Here is an 18,316-nt window from a genome sequence, read left to right on the forward strand (position 1 = left end):
ATTAACTGAACCCCAGATTTGTTGGGATTTTACCATCGTTTACATTAATGGCCTCTTTTGTTTTCCAGAATCCAATTCTGGTGTGCCAGATGTCCCCAACATCACCACCAGGTTTAATGATTCACTGGGACTCATAGGATTCAGCATATAGTCACCTTCATGACTGTATTTTTTTTTTTTTACAACTAGAGGATATAAAACAGAATAAGCAAAGGGTAAAGGTACATAGGGTAAAGTCTGGAGTATGGGCTTCCAAGAGTCCTCTCTCAGGGGCGGCACATAGGACTTGCCTGCTGCTGCTGCTGCTGCTGCTAAGTCGCTTCAGTCGTGTCCGACTCTGTGCGACCCCGTAGACAGCAGCCCACCAGGCTCCACCGTCCCTGGGATTCTCCAAGCAAGAACACTGGGGTGGGTTGCCATTTCCTTCTCCAATGCATGAAAGTGAAAAGTGAAAGTGAAGTCACTGAGTAGCGTCCAACTCTCAGCGACCCCATGGACTGCAGCCTACCAGGCTCCTCCATCCATGGGCTTTGCCAGGCAAGAGTACTGGAGTGGGGTGCCATTGCCTAAATCAACCCAAAACATGTGTGAAATGTCACTTGCCAGGTAAGCTCATTGCAAATTCAATGCCCAGGGTTTTTTATTGGGGGCTCGCCACACAGTCACCTTCTACCTAACACCCACCCATACTTCCAGCCTCTCAGAGGGAAAGCAGATGTTCAGCATAAACCATATTGTTTGTACAAACACTTCAGGCACCAGGAGTCATCCTTATCAGGGGTATTATGGCAACTTTCCCCAAATCTAAGTTCCCAGATGCCAATCAAGGGTCAACCTTGCAAGCAGGCTTTTCCCTTTCTTTAACTTTATTTTTTACTGAACTACAGTTGAATTACAATGTCATGTTGATTACTGCTGTACAGCAAAGTGACTCAGTTTCACACACACACACACATACATTCTTTTTCATAGTCTTTTTCTGTATGGTTTATCACAGGATATTGAATATAGTTCCCTGGCTATACAATAGACCTTGCTACTTATCCATTCTATATGTACCAGTTTGCATCTGCTACCCCCAAATACTCCATTCAACCGGCTTCCACCCTATTCCCCCATGGCAACTACCAGGCTATTCTCTAGGTCCCTGATTCTGTTTCTGTTTCATAGATTCATTTGTGTCATATTTTAGACTCCACATGTAAGTGGTATCAATATTTGCCTTTCTTTTTCTGGTTTATTTCACTTAATATGACAATCTCTAGTTGCTTTTTTAAAAATGTAACTATAATTTACTTACAATACTGTGTTAGTCTTGGGTGTACAGCTTCAGATTCTTATCTGTTAGTATAGGTTATGACAAGATATTGATTATGGTTACTTGCATTATACAATAAATCCTTGTTGTTGATTTACTTAATATAATGGCATGACAAGCAGGCCTTTCTAAGGATTGCAGTCTCAGACCTGCTATGCTAACCCTTTTCTGCAAACAGGAGTTTCACAATTCACATAAGTTGTTACACCTCCCCTAGTCTCCTCAGATTTGTAACAGTCTCTCGGTCTTTCCCTGCTTTTCACAACTTTACCAGTCTTGAGAAGTGCTGACTGGATATCCTGTAAACTATCCCTGAATCTAAGTTTGTCTAATGCCTTTCTCATGCTTAGATGAGTGTTGTGGGATTTTGGAAAGAAAATCACAACGGCAGAGTGCCCACATCACATTACTGTAATGAGTACATGATATCTGGTGATGGTAACTTTTAGCACTTGGTAAATGCAGTATTTGCCAAGTTTCTCCACTTCAAAGTTAACATTTTTCCCTCTCCCTACTCTGTTCTTAGGAAGCAGGTCACAGAATCTAGTCCCTCAAGGAAAAGGGAGGGCCATAAACTTCACCTTCTGTAGAGGGGAGTACTTGTAATAAGCACATTATTGGAATTATCCTATAAGGAAAATTCATCTCTTCTCTCATATTTACCTATTTATTGTTTCTATCAATATGAACTCATGTATAGTTATCTTATACTTTGTGTTATAATCCAGTAATACATTTTGTTGCTGTTGTGTTTGTTTTTGCTTAAAGTGTTCCAGCTTTGGTCATTGGGAGCTCTTTCAGTTGACTTCTATGTCCCTCTGATGTGTCACTATCTTTCTTTCTTTCTTTTTTTGGAGCATTTCTTTACTTTCTGGTGCTACAAGATGCTCTAGGCTCATCTTGTATGTTCTCTGCTGTAGTCTTAAAATCAAATATTTCTCAAAGGCAAGCTGGTTCTGACGTTCTCTCTAAAGGCTTCCATAGAAGATTCCTAGCTTTCGTGATGTGCCTTAAGTAGAGAGCTGCCTAACCTGAGCTTGTCATTTCCTTCCTGTAGCACTGTAACAGTAATTAACAACAGCCAGCTAGTTCCACAGTTTTTATAATTCTCTTTACCTCTCTCAAGGGCTTCCCTGTTGGCTCAGATGATAAAGAACCTGCCTGCTGTGTGGGAGACCCAAGTTCAGTCATGAGTTGGGAAGATCCCCTGGAGAAGGGAATGGCTACCCGTTCCTAGAGAATTCTTTCCTAGAGATTCCAAGGACAGGAACTATACTCCACAGGGTCACGAACCCTCAGACGTGACTGAGCAACTAACACTTTCATACTTTTCACCTCTTTCAAATGTTAGAGCTATTATAGAAGCCAGTGCATGCCCTTCTACCTGTACCCAAATCCAGTTTACCATGATCTTCATAACTGTGATGATACAGAAGTAGTTCTCAACATTTGGCATCAGAACTACTTGGAAAGCTTGTTAAAAACACAGATTTCTGGAGCCTCCTGCAGAGTTTCTGATACAGTAAGTCTTGTGTAGAGCACAACCTAACCCCTAGCCAGGTAAACATAAAACCTCACGAAAAAGGCCTGTTCTCCTCAGTTCCTTTTACCCAGTCATCTCTGGCTTTTGACCAAAATTCACAAGGCATATTAGAAGACAAAAAGCCAAAACAAAACAGTTTGAAGAGCAACAGCAGAACTAGATTTAGACATAGCACAGATGTTAAATGTTTCTTCAAACTCACAGATTCTTTGACCATGTCCAGTCTACTTACAAGCACATTAAAGACATTCTTCATTTCCATTATAGTATGTTTGATTTCTGGGCTTCCCAGGTGGACTGGTAAAGAATCCTTCTGCCAATGCAGGAGACAGGGCCTTGATCCCTGGGTTGGGAAGGTCTTCTGGAGGAGAAAATGGCAACATGCTCCAATATTCTTGCCTGAACAATCCCATGGATAGAGGAGGTGGTGGGCTATAGTCTATGGGCTCGCAGAGAGTCAGATATGACTGAGCACACACACACATTTATATTTGATTTCTAGTATTTCCTTTCCATTCCTTCTTAGAATTTCCATTTCTCTGCCTAAATTACTCACCTGTTCTTGTATGCTGTCCACTTTTCCCATTAGTGCCTTAGCATGTTAATCACAGTTCATCCAAATTCCTGATGTGATAATTCTGACATCCCTGGCAGATCTGAGTCTAGTTCTGACAACTGTTTGTCTAGCTAGGTGTTAGGCTGTGTTTGCTGTTTGCTGTAGCTGTAGGTGTCAGAGACTTAATTTCCTCTGGTGTTCTTGTTTTTGTCTCTCCTGTTGTCTTCGGGTTCCTGAGAGACTTAAAACACAATCTGAGATATGTAGTCCTTTCATTTGTAGTCCTCTGTTATCACAGGAGCCCTGGTGATGTGGTGAGGTGTTAGGGGAGGGGATGTATTCTAAGGTGCTATGATTGAGTCTCAATCTTTACTGAGCTTGTGTGTATCTGGGCTGGGACTAGGTAAAAGAGTGCTTCTCAGGTCTTAGGTGAGACAGGAAGGCTAGGGAGGGCTGGAGTTGGGGGTTTCCCTTCTGCCAGGTGGGCGGTGGTGGTTGTTCAATCACTAAATCATATCCGACTCTTGCGACCCCATGGACTGCAGCATCCCAGCCTTCCCTGTCCTTCACTATCTCCCGGAGTTTGCTCAAACTCATGTCCATTGAGTCAGAGATGCCATCCCACCATCTCATCCTCTGTCACCCCGTTCTCCTCTTGTCCTCAATCTTGCCCAACATCAGGGTATTTTCCAGTGAGTCAGCTTTTCGCATCAGGTGGCCAAAGTATTGGAGCTTCAGCATCAGTCCTTCTAATGAATATTCAGGGTCAATTTCCTTTAGGATTGATTGGTTTGATTTGCTTGTTGTCCAAGGGACACTCAAGAGTCTTCTCCAGCACTACAATTAAAAAGCATCAATTCTTCGGTGCTCAGCCTTCTTTATGGTCCAACTCTCACATCCATACATGACTAATGGAAAAGCTGTAGCTTTGATTATACAGACCTTTGTTGGCAAAATGATGTCTCTGCTTTTTAATACACTGTCTAGGTTTGTCTTAGCTTTTTTAGGCTCTGATAAACCCCTAGTTGGTTAGAATCTGGTAAAATAGTTTCTTTTGAGGTCAGACTTCCTTAAGAATAACAGAATGCTTTGCGCTTACTTCAGTATGGTTACTTTCCCCCCTCCCTCCGTCAGAAGCAAAAGGGGATTTTCTCTGATTTTCATTATGGGAATCTGATAGGGCTCCTAGAGGTAAAGCTTACAAAAACGTGGGCGCCTCCCTATTACTGGGTCCTCCTTGAGTGTTTAACTCTCACAGTTTTCTGTGGCGAGCCTCCAGCAGTTCATCAACTACAATTCAGGTTTTCCTGCCTCAGCACTGGTTGTGGCAGGGGCTTCTGCTCTAGTTAAGTTGTGATTCTCTATGTCTGCCTGTCTTTCCAACTTTAGGGCAGCAGTTTGCCCCATGACTTCAGTTCTCTGATGGACCTAAGAAGAGTTGTTGTTGATTTTCAGTTCAGCGATTTTCTTCCTGTTATGAGGACCAGGGTGACAACTCCTAAGCTCCTTAGATTCTGAACCAGAAAGTGAAAGTTGGCTTTTGTCTGCCTCTTTTCTGTCACAAGCATGATATTTTAGACCAACATACTAGACACCTTTGAAGAAGGAAGCTCTAATTCTGCTTCTATTTTCCCAATTTTTAAAAATCCAGTTGTTTCACTTCTTCCTTAAAAACTGTTGCTGTCCACTCGCCCCCTCTTCTTGGCATCACCTCTGTTCTCTCTCAGGCTCTGTTTTCCTCCGTGCCTTCCAATTCTTCCCTTTGAGACAAGGCACCCGTTGTAGGAGGTGAGGAGGGGTCTGGGGTGTACTTTGTGCTCTGTTAACAGTCTTTAACCCACAGGCTATGTCTCTCCAAGAGAGGGATCCTTTTTCTCCTCAAGACATCACATGGGCTAGCCTAACCCTGCACCCAAAACCAACATAATTCTCCCGAAGCAACAGCTTTATGATTTTGTTCCCTTACTTGAGAAACTCTGGATTTTACCTGCCACAGAAAGTTCACTCTGGGGTGTCACTGTCTCTGGGAAATAACTCAATTTTCCATGGATTAAAGCATCAGTTTTTGGAGTCGGAGGAAATTTCAAATCATGGCCTTGCCACTGACTATGTGACTTTGGGAAAATACTTAAGTTCTAGGAACTCAGTTTTCTTATTTGTGAATATATGCTTCTTAAGTTTGCTATGAAGATTAAATGGGATCATCAGAGCTTTTTGCATAGTATGTGGTCAGTAGCACATATAGCCTTTACAAAAGAATTTTTTGCAACGATAGATGTGTTTTATAATTGCACTGTTCAGTATAGTAGCCACTAGGCATCTGTGGCTATTGATCCCTTGAAAAGATGCTGAATTTTAAATTTTATTTCATTTTAGCTAACTAAAATTAAATAGCCACATATGGCTAGTGGCTAGTATTTAAGACAGAGCTAGCACTAGTCAACATTGTGAAAATCAGTTGAGGAAATAGAGGTGTCTTTTGTGTGCATTATTTCTCATGATACTTCTCTTTCCAAAAATACGTGCTTCCTTCTTTTACCCATCTTCATCTTTTACCTCTTTTCATTTTTTCAAATCTGGAAATTTAAGACCCAGTTCAACACCCACCTTCTGAAGAAGCATTCCTTAGTTGGTCCCAATTCATGTCCTTCACTTCTCTGAAGCTTTTATTGAACAAATGGTGAGCGCTCCACTTCATTTTCCCCTCAGCTTGTGTAGTAGTTGTAACTCCATAAGAGCACAATGCAAGGATCTGTGTGGTTTTTGATTCTGTGCCCCTCCAAAGCAATTAGCCCATTGCCTAAAATATGTGAACACTGCACTGTGAACTGTGCGAGTCTCCTCCAAATCCATCTGTTGCAATCTAGCCCGCAATGTGATGATATTTGGAGGTGAAGCCATTGGCAGGTAATTATATCAAGAGAGTGTGGCCGTCATTAATGAGATTAGTGCCATTATAATAAGAGGCCAGAGAGCCTAGCTTACTCTCTTTCTGCCATGCAAGGGTATAATGAATCAGAAGTCTGAAACTCAGAAGACCCTCCCCAGAACCTGACCACACTGGCACCCGGATCTCAGAATTCCAGCCTCCTGAGCTGTGAGAAATAAGTTTCTATTGTTTATAAGCCACCCATTCTCTGACACTTTGAGCAGCTGAGTAACTCTGTGTTTGATTGATTACTTGTCCTTTATTTCTGGGACTCATTCTACTCACATTCCAGTTCCCACCACCAAGTTGGCTGAAAGAAATGCCCAAATATCCAATAAAATACTTACCTTTTCTAAGCTTGTGTTCCTTTATCCTCCCCACTCCTGCACAGTGACTAAAAGCTTTTTTCTCAGGTACATTACATTTTCCCTATTTAATTTGGTAAACGTTGGGTGCCTCCTGTTTTCAAAAAACCGGTGGCACAGGCAAGAGTTGATGATGGGGGCATGAAAATGATATATAGCTGCCCTCAAATCAGTTATATTCAGAAGGGGAGAGTGATTTATGAAAATGATTGATTAATGGAGGAGAATACATAGGAAAAAGCAGGGAAATACCAAGTGATGGTGGAATATAGACCATTGGTATTTTGATATGTGGCTATGTAAAACACTTTAATTGCTTACTTGAGGATAGATGGCACTGGCGACCCACTCCAGTACTCTTGCCTGGAAAATCCCATGGACGGGGGAGCCTGGTAGGCTGCAGTCCATGGGGTCACTAAGAGTCAGACACGACTGAGCGACTTCATTTTCCCTTTTCACTTTCATGCATTGGAGGAGGAAATGGCAACTCCAGTGTTCTTGCCTGGAGAATCCCAGGGATGGGGGAGCCTGGTGGGCTACCATCTATGGGGTCACACAGAGTCGGACACGACTGAAACGACTTAGCAGCAGCAGCAGCAGCAACCTAACAAATTTGGTGTTTGGAATGCTTCTGATTCTAATTGAGAAATTTTATCTTGGACAGAGCAGCTTCACTTTCCTTTTTCACTTTCATGCACTGGAGAAGGAAATGGCAACCCACTCCAGTGTTCTTGCCTGGAGAATCCCAGAGATGGGGGAGCCTGGTGGGCTGCCGTCTGTTGGGTCACACAGAGTCAAACATGACTGAAGCGACTTAGCAGCAGCAGCATCTTGAACTAAACTTTCAAAATCAGGTTGAATCCTTAGCAAAATTAAACAGGAAACTATGGACAGTATAGAAAAAATCATTTTGGAAATCAGCTTATGAAAAATAAAACATGGCTCAACTATAAATAAATAAATTTAAAAATAAAAATGTATCACCAGAAAAAATTTGTTAAGCTTAAAAAAAGAAAAAAATAATATGGAAAAAGTAAGGAATACACTAAAAGATCATGTTTAAAAGAGCGACCAAAAGGGTTGGAGAAGGAACAAAAATGTATGAATTCACAAAATTCTATGTGTGCCCATGTGTGTATGTTTTTTAAAGAAAAATACTGAGAGGAGGTTTATCTTAAAAGCCCATGGCCACAAGGCCTAGCTTCATAGGACTCACAGCAGAACTGGTTGATTCTATTCAGTAACCCTGTTTACTGAAAATACAACTGAAGAATGGCATAATATAATTATGTGCTTCCCTGGTGGCTCAGTGGTTAATAATCCACCTGCCAATGTATGAGACGCCAGTTCAATCCCTGGGTTGGAAAGAAGGAAATGGTAACCCACTCCAGTATTCTTGCCTGGGAAATCCCATGGACAGAGGAGCCTGGTGGGCTATATAGCCCATGGGTCACAAGAGTCTGACACAACTTAGCAACTAGACAACAACATAATGTAATCACACCAAAAATTAACTTAATTTTTACTTCATAATTCATTTAAAACTGGAAAATTATTTTTCCCTCAATCATTGTCGTTACCAGGCCCTGCCCAGTAGGTGGCAGCATTGCTTCACTTCCTAGCAACAGGAATGGCCTTAACTGCAAAATACTGAAGCAAATATTAAAACAAATTTCAGGGACTCAGTTGGGCCAATCAAACATTGCCCTTTTTATCTATCTTAAAAAGTCATATGAGTAATACCGCATTATAATAAACCAAATTTGTAGACATCCTACATTGAGTTTAATAAAAAGTATTTGTTGACGAATTCATTTTGCCAAGGAATGTCAACAAACCAGGATATGCTGTTTTAAAAATTATTTACTTATTTTTCATCAGGAGAATATAATAAATTATCCCCGTTTTAGTTTTACTGTAAAGATAGTATTTATTAATACATAATTTCATTTGTGCCAGTCATTCAACCAAGTTTATTATGCCCACAATGACCAGAACTCCATGAATCTCTGCAGAGGTACAGTCAGAAGAGCAGTTATTTGGACTGAGCACAAAAGACAGATAAAAGCTCAACACGCATTTGAGATTTAAAACGTTGCTTTCAGGCAATATACAGCCACAATTTATGCACGCTATGGAGTAGTCATTTTTAGTTATTCTAAAATATACCTCTTTTAGCTTTAAAGGGTGCAACCTAATTTTAATGCATGTGTGCTAAGTCATTTCAGTCGTGTCCAACTCTTTGCAATCCCATGGACTGTAGCCCGCCAGGCTCTTCTGTCCATGGGGTTCTCCAGGCAAGAATATTGGAGTGGGTTGCCATGCCCTCCTCCAGGGATCTTTCCAACCCAGGGACTGAACCTGCATCTCTGGGGGCTCCTGCATTGCAGGCAGATTCGAAAGCCCAGCCTAATTTTAGTATTCAGAATTTATTCTAAATTTATTATTATATGCTCCTAAGATCCTATATTTTTAAATCTTTCTTTTTCTAAAATAAAGACGAAATTTTTTTTTTTTAATAAAACTGCCTTTGTCTCCTGTCAAGTTTGGGTTCCCTTTTTTTATCCTTTCCACAAACACTGCAGTCTTTGAAGTGAAACATTCCAAGTAGAGATATATCAGGTAGGATTATATTTTCATTTTCGGTGTTCAGTAATTCTTGAGGATATTGAGCATGAACCAATAGTTTTAGGAAACCAACTCCACAATTATGGCTTCAAACCAACTTCAAAATTCTATCCCTTTCTTGGGCATAATTAATGCATGCCTTCTAACTCAGTGTGCATGCAGCTTGGTTACTTTTCCCCAAAAGTCTAATTTTGTTCTTACTTTAGTCAAAATCTGTCCTTTCTAGTCAAGGGCAATTGTCAATTCAAGGACATTTCAAAGATTTATATGAAGAACAAGAAGCCACATTTGTTGCAGGGATTCATCATGTTGTCCACAAATATATTCATGTTTTTAATAAGATATTTTATAGATCTTAGATTAGCCATAGAGACAAGGTGTCCTAAAAACACTTTTTTGTTTGCTACCAAAAAAGTTATAATAATATCAAATAATACCTCCGTAATGTGCTAAGAGTGACACCTTAGTAGTCATTATAAAGCTCATTCGGGTTTTTCTGTACGATGCAGTGGTACAACCCAAATGAATTTTTTGGGCAACCCAGAATTACCTACGCCTGGCTCCACAGGTGTGCAGACAACTGTTGGCTGAACTAACGCACCTGAAGAGTCTCAGTCTCAGTCTCTGGAACCTCTCAATTCCACCCACGGGGCCTCAGACACCCCACTAGAAGCCCTGTGGCAATCCTTAAGCCCCTTGAGGAATCTTTCTTGGCGTCTCCCTCCTGCTTTCTTTTGTGAACCTGCTTGTTGCAGTCGGTGTCTCTGATTCCTATGTGTGTCTCATTCCCAGCATTCTCTACTGTGTCCCGTCTAACTACCCCTACAGTTAGCAACAAGCAAATTCAACACTCATGCCAGTTCAACTCTCCGCCAGGCTTGCTCCAGCTTTACTGACAGTGCTGTGTTTCAGATCTTCCTGGACATCAAATTCTGTTACCCTCATATATTAAGTCAGGCCTGGGTCATCAAGCCCCCACTTAATATGGGAGGGAAATGCAGGGCAGATGTATGAATGTAGGTGCGAACTAGCACATTTAAAACAATGTATATTACCTCAGTAGTTGAAGTCATCAGATTAGAAGTAAAAGGGAATTCTATAAAGATAATGGGCCCAGCTTAGAAAAATAAGGGAAGAAGTTGTAATTATCATAGGGTCAGTATAACACAGGAGGGCACATCCAAGCGTAGGGCTCCCTTCTAGTGGTACCAGTGCAATCGCTATAGGAAAAGATCAGTGGCAAGAATTGACTGAGGAATTTTTTGAAGCTCCCTCCTCAAAAGATTTTACTATTTCTGTTTATCGCTCTACTAGGCTAAACTGCTTTATTTAATAAGTTGAATAATAAGTAGAAGCACCATAAATAGCAAGTGACGTTGCTGAGCTTACATGACAAGCAAATGTAGTGGTGGGTGACCCTCCACTTTTTAATGTATTTAAGATTTTTAAATAGAGAATACATTTAGAAGTAAGAAGGGAATTCCCTGATGGTCTAGTGGTTAGGACTCTGTGCTTCTACTGCAAGGGGCACTGGTTCGATCCTTGGTCAGGGAACTAATGTCTCATAAGCTGCACAGTGAGGCCAAAAAAAAAAAAAAAAAAAGAATGTGGAAAACATTTACTTACTTTTTAAAAAAATAAAACTGTACTCTGAAAGCTGTGGAAATACATTTTATGGTTCTAATTATATGGTACTTCATGAAAATAATGACTCGAAAATATCCAGAAAGCAATCTCCAGAGTGATAGAGTGATAAACTAAAAGAGGTCTGCTTTCTGAAAACCAGCCAAATGAGTAGGGCTAAAGAAAGAAACTAAAGTAACTAAAGAAAGATAGATGTTAAGAAGGAATATGATCAGAGGTCATAAACTGTAGTTCATATGTATTTGGAATTATTTTTCAACAGTCTTGCATTATTTCATTTGCCTATAAAAAATCAGTAAAATTAAGCATTATAATCTTCATTTAAAAAAATAAATAGTATATAAAACCATGAAGGAGATCAACAAAGTGGGTATTAATATTAACTAAATATTTATATATTACAAGTGGGTAAGATTTCTTTGTAGTTTATAAGAGATACATTTAAGACAATGAGCCTAATTTGACAAAATACACATAATACTGAGGACAATAAAGTTGAGATACTTTTATCTAGTTTTTAATTTATTGGTCCCATCTAGACATTGAACCCAGGCCCTCTTAGAGAAAGTGCCGAGTTCTAACCACTGGACCACCAGGGAATTCACAATATACTTTTTAAAAACCTCAAGCTCAAAGTTAAGTGGTTCCAAAGAAAATTAAAATCAAGTTGTAGATCATCAATCCACAATGAGCTGTTAGGAGAAAATAGAGGACAATGTTCTTCCAAAAACATCCCCATGGTCTAAGAGTCAAAACTTAGGTGCTGAAACTATTATCATACAAAATCAAATAAATTGATCTATTCTTTTAAATACCTTGTATGGTAGTCTTAATCCACTATCAAATTATTATTATAGGACTAACCTTTAGTCATAAGAGTAGAATCTTCCATTTTCCACTTAATATGAAATAAGCTTTTTTCCCCCAGATTCATTAGCACATTAGCAGAACCTGGCATTTCACTTATTAGAGAAATGTCAAAATGAAACCCTAAGTGTAACAAATGAATGATTTTACCACTCTAACACTCATCACATGTGTTTCCTATTTGTGCCCCCATTAAAATGTTCATGACTTTCGTGTTCATAAAAAGATCTAGAGGTTTAAACAAAGACAAATGAGAAATACATCTCTTTCTTTATCTAGTCTCTAGTTACCAATTTTTTTAATTTATGGACTACACCTAGTCTATCTGTAAGTATAAATCATGTTGTGATATTGACTTAGAGCTAAAGAAAGGCAAATATAGTTCCTAAATACTCCACTGTAATCTTGTACTTGACATTGTTTTTATACGACATTCATGAGGTGTTAATATTTTTTCCATAATAATCTTTCAGATAGGACTCAGCCAAGTTAAAGATGGCTTCCCAGCTGTACATATAGGACCATGAAAACAAAGTGTTAAAATATTTTTTCATGAATTACCTTAAGGGTCTTAAGAACCTGAAATGAAAATAATATCTAGTGTTGCTAAAGTATATTGAGTGCTTAGTGTATGCCAGGCACTGTGCAGAATACTTGGTGAGGGTTATCTATTATCTCCTCTCAGTCTTCTAGTAGTTAACTTTATAAATTGCATTTTAAAGATGAGAAGGCGTGCATGCAAGGTTAGTCACCCAGTAATGTCTGACTCTTTGCGACCCTATGGACTGTAGCCCACCAGGCTACCTCTGTCCATGGGATTCTCCAGGCATGACATACTGGAGTGGGTTGCAATTTCCTTCTCCAGGGGATCTTCCCGACCCAGGGATCAAACCAATGTCTCCTGCAGGCGACAGGATTCTTTAAGAAGCCAAGCCATCAGAGAAGCCCAAAGATGAGAATACTGAGGCACAAAGAGGCTACTGTAAGATGGAAAATAAAAGATGAGCTTTGAACCCAGGCAGTCTGACTGCAGAGCCTGAATAGCAGAATCAGTGTAGCATAGAGGAAGAATCATTTCAGGCATTGGAGGGGCAAGACAAATGCTTTTGGTATCCTCCTTGATCTCCTTCCTGGGCACTGTACCCATCCCTAGCCAACTCGAATATTAGCTGCTACTAGCTCACAGCTGCACCTTTTGGGGAAGGCTTGCCCTTGTCTGACAGGAGATTATTAGGAGACCTGGGAGGCTGCTGTAGTGGCTCCTGGGCATCAGTAGCTATGCAGGTGTGCAGAAGGCCACTGTGCCACACACGCACTTTTGCTCGAGTACTTCATGGAGGGGCAGGAGAGGCTGGGGCTAGACCTCTTCCTGAGCTACATGTTTGTCTGACTTCTTCTCCTGTCCTCTCCTGCTACCCTCACTGCTTTATAGTATCTCAGGAGAGCATTTTCTCAATCAACCAGCTGAATGAATCTGTCTTAGGCTCTGCTTCTCAGAACCTGGCTGAGACACTGTGGAAACTTGTTTTAAAATACCTTTTAAACGCAAGTTCCCTGGCAGTCCAGTGGTTAAAACTTCACCTTCCAATGCAAGGGGTATATGTTCAATCCCTGGCCAGGGAGCTAAGATCCCACATGCCTTGCAACCAAAAAACCAAAACATAAAACAGAAACAATATTGTAACATATTCAATAAAGCCTTTACAAATGATACAGATCAAAATCTTTTAAAAATACCTTTTGGAACCTCTAATGTAAAATAACATGAAAAAGTAAATATATTTAATATATTTTAAAATAAATTAGTCTTTGAATGAGAAGAAATACCTTTTGAAATTCCATTTTTCTTGTGGGTCTCAGATTTTATAGCAGTCTCTGAGATGGATCTATAATGTGGTCCCTCATTAATTTGATTTCTATTTTATATGTAATCCAGACAACTTGAAAAACTCATTAAGACAAGACATATTCATTACAAATCACATTTCAGTTAGAACATTCAGGGCTTTTTTTCCCCAATCAGGCTATTCTGGGCTCTCTGCTCTTCCCTTAGCAGGAAAGGAACCCCTATGCTTTATCCATTTTTTCATCCCACCAGCACCTAGCATGGCTTCCCGTAGTTAGGAGATGCACAGGGAATGTACTAGATAAAAAGAAAAAATGCTCAGAATGTGTTACGTCATTTTACTGGCACGTTTATGCTCAAGAATATCCTTCTAAGAATCTAATGTAGTTGTTCTCTTTCAGATGCATGAGATTCACCCAGGGAGCTTGACAAATATGCAAATTGAAGGGCCCATCTCTCCTACCCTCCTTACTCATGATTTTCATTCTCTAGGGCTAAAGTAAGGTTAGGAATTCTCATTTTTAGCAACATCATAGAAGATTTTAATGCAAGAGGTTATTGGGCCACATTTTGAGAAACACTCCTTTAAAATACTTAAACATGACATGAAGCTACCCGTTGAAAAGAAAACAACAAGATTTGAGATCTAAAGGACACAACTTTTTCTTACAATCATGAGCATTCTCTCTTCCCATAGCTGCCATTACAAGATGTATAGGCCAGTTTAAGGATCTTGGAACGTTTTCAGACTTGCCAAATTTCACCGCGATGATTTCATTTGTAAACATGAGAACAATGAAAAAAATAATATTTTTGACAAGTTTGATATTTAAATATATGTCCAACATCCTATACAGTATATCATTAGATGCTTTCTAACATGCTATTTGTACTCCTGGGGCCTGGGTTATCCTACCACACATTAACCACAGTGATTTGTACAGCCTTCAGGCAATTTACCCTTCCATCTTTCAAAACAAAAATACAGCGATGAATGCTTTTGAAGGGTCTGAAGTAAATGAACTCTGCCACCTAGAAAGCGCTAATAAAGTGATGTCTGCTCTGGGAGATTGTTGCTGAAACATTATAAATCCATCAGTGACCATGATGACCCTGAAAAAGCCAGAGTTTCTGGGCTGTCTCTAAGAAATTAGTTCTCCATACTGAAAGTCAGTGATTTACAATACGCTGTGTGGTGAGGGACATCTGAAAGGCTTAGGACAAAATCATCCCCAGTTTGTTCACAGTTGCCCTTGTCTTTAGGAACAACCCTAAAAAGACAGTGAGGGGATTGGCCAGCTGTGGCATTGCTATAATTGCCCTATTAGCCTTCATCAATAAATTTGGGTGCCAGAGCATATTTTACTGTCAGCTGTCACTAAATTTTGAGTCGCTTTGGCTAACATTTCTTCCTAAAACATGATTTGGTAACTTAAGACATGGAAAAGTTTCTCTCCCAGCACTGAGGAATAAACTCCTAATAGACTGAAACTCCAACCAAATAACAGAATATAAAAACTAGCTACTGAGAGCTCTGCAGAATGAACAAAAGGCAGCAAGCATTGAGATAGAAATTAAAATTTGGAAAACATGACTAGCCTGGGGTAAATTTTTTGCTTTTTAATAGCTTGGCTCCAGGGGTAACTGCAGATAAAGCATGCTCTGAGCAACTTTCACAGAACTTTCTCACAGAAAGTCAGCCTTCTGTCCTGAGCAGCCAGGGAACAGAACCCAGGGTACTGTCACTCCAGGTTCTAGTCGCTGAAGTGTGACAACTCAGTAAGTGAGACAAAAATCCCATAAAAGAGAGAGCCTAAGGAGAGGACCCCAAATGCCTGTGTATAAACTCTGTTCAAGGCTGACCTCTGAACAACAGCTACGTATGGCAGACTGCAAGCAGTTCCCCTAAAAGAGAAGATCTGAACTGAGATTTGAGATTCCAGCCACTCTGGGCAAGAAAGAGCTTGCCGTTTAAGTCTAACCCATTAGTATCCTGCCATAACAAAACCTTAGCACCCTCTGGAGAAATACAAAAGAATCCAGAGTCTTGAATTGCACAGTGTAACACTGATAATCCCCAGGATACAATCCAAATTTTCTTGACATTCAAAGTATCAAAGAAATGTAAGAGAAAAGATAATCAATAGAGTATCCTAGATGACCCACATGTTGGAAATTCCATAGACTTTGAAGCAGCTATTGTACTATGCTCAGTGAGGTAAAGGGAGATGTTACTGGAATGAAAGGATAAGAAATCTCAGCAGAGAAAGAGAAAATATAAGAATAAATAGAATAGAAATTCTGGACTGAAGAATTCAACATGTGAGATAAAAATTTCATTGCGTCAACCTAAAGCAGAATGGAAACGACGGGGAAAGAACTAGGAGACAGGAAAATGGAAATTGTTCACTCTGAAGAATAGAAAGGAAAAAAGAGTTAAAAATATAAAGAACAGGAATAATATCAAATGATATAACATATGTAATTCATAAATAAAAGGTGAAAAAAATTAAAGGGAGAAATAGACAAATCCATAATTATAGCTGGAGATTTTAACACAGAGAGATCTCTCAAACTGATAAGGCAACTGGAAAAAAAATCAGCAAAGACATACTGATTATGAACATTGTTAACCACCTTGACCTAATTGGTGATGTTGAATGTTTATATTTGAAAAGAAGAAAAGTTTTAAATCAATGATCTAAACTTTAGCCAAAGAAGCCAGAGGAGCAAATCTATGTAGAAAACTTAAAAGGCAGTGTGAGGCAGAAAATTTACTAGTTATTATCATTCATGAATTGGAATGCAAAAATCGTAAGACTATTAGCAAATCAAATCCAGATAAAAAAGATAATGTTTCTTCACAAAACTGGGTTTAACTTCAGGAATACATGGTTTAATTTACCACTTTAACAGTTTAAAGGAGAAAAAAATCATATGGTTATCTTCATACATGCAGAAACTGTATTTGATAAAACATTTATTTGTGATCACACTCTAAGAAAACTAAAAACAGGACTTTCTAAATTTGATAAAGTATGTAAATAAAATAAAACATCAAAATTTTATTTGTGGAACAATGAAAGCTTACTCTTGATATCAGGTAAAGGCAAGGATATCCACAATAGCTATTTCATTCAGTAGTATACTGAGTGTCCTAGACAACACAGAAGAGTATAAAGAAAAGGAATAGAGGTGAAAAGGAAGAAACAAAAAGTCCATTTTGCAAGTAATATGATTGCTCCAGAATAATAGAACTCATAGTAACCTATGAATTATTAAAAATAATTTCAAAATATGGCACATGGCTGAATACATCAATATCAGTACATTGCATTTGTATAAACCATAAACAAATGGTTCAAAATGAATTCTTAAAAGTTCATTATATATATGTATACATCTTAGGTTTGGTATTATATATACACACACATATATATATAATGTTGCTCAGAGAAAGAATCACTGGTAGGATTATTTAAACACTACTTGTTTGTTTTTTTTTTAATAATAGACATGGTTTTAATTTGTATTAAAACTAAATGAGGGCTGTGCGGGTAAGCTCGTGTGCGGCGTTGGCGGAGTCAGCATCGGCTGCAGCGGGAGACTTTGGCGCGATGTCTCACACCATCTAGCTGGTACAGCCTACCAAGAGGCCAGAAGGCAGAACTTAACGCTGACTATGAGTCTGTGAATGAGTGTATGGAAGGTGTTTGTAAAATCTATGAAGAACATCTGAAGAGAATGAATCCCAACAGCCCCTCTATCACATATGATATCAGTCAGTTTTTTGATTTTATTGATGACCTGGCAGACCTCAGCTGCCTTGTTTACCGAGCTGATACCCAGACATACCAGCCTTATAACAAAGATTGGATTAAAGAGAAGATCTACATGCTCCTTCGTCGACAGGCCCAACAGGCTGGGAAATAGTTGAGTTTGGAAGCATTAGGGGAACGGAGGTGGGCTTGGAACACAGGTGTGTGCAGTGTGCTGTAGTGGAAGTTTTGTGTTATAGTTATCCTGTTTCCATTTTGGTATATCCTAGCCAGAATTGAATGTATTAGATAAAATGTGATGATCTTGTTCAATCTGAAAACCCCTTTGCCCCCCACCTTTTTTTTTACTTAAACATTTTTATGATGATTTAGATGAAAGTTGGTATTTGTCTGTTAATGTTGGTTCCAGTCCCTCAAACTGTTCATACCTGCTTTATAACATCTACTGTACTAATCCTCCTTCAAATTAGGGTGGGGAGTGGAGGCGCAGTTTAGTTACATCCTCAAGATAAAGTCTTGGTGAAAAACAAATAAATGTTCTTTAGTTATTAAAAAAAAAAAAAAACAACCAAATGACTGGGGCTTCCCGGGTGGCTCAGCAGCAAAGAATCCACCTGCAATACAGGAGACATTGGTTTGATCCCGGGGTCGGGAAGATCCCCTGGAGAAGGAAATGGCAACCCACTCCAGTATTCTTGCCCGGAGAATCCAACGGACAGAAGAACCTGGTGGACTACAGTCCACGGGGTCCCCAAAGAGTCGGACACTTAGCGACTGTATAATAACAACAACAAAACAAGAGAACTAGTTAAATGTTAAAAGAGTTACTTATGTTGTGATC

General features: G+C 39.4%; 1 pseudogene; it reads left to right on the plus strand.

Moving 5' to 3' along the window:
• Positions 1–17,298: 17,298 nt before the first annotated feature.
• On the plus strand, positions 17,299–18,024 carry LOC120854798 (annotated as a pseudogene).
• Positions 18,025–18,316: the final 292 nt, after the last annotated feature.

This window comes from Oryx dammah, unplaced genomic scaffold, assembly GCF_014754425.2.
Source record: "Oryx dammah isolate SB20612 unplaced genomic scaffold, SCBI_Odam_1.1 HiC_scaffold_27, whole genome shotgun sequence".
Taxonomy (NCBI): Eukaryota; Metazoa; Chordata; class Mammalia; order Artiodactyla; family Bovidae; genus Oryx; species Oryx dammah.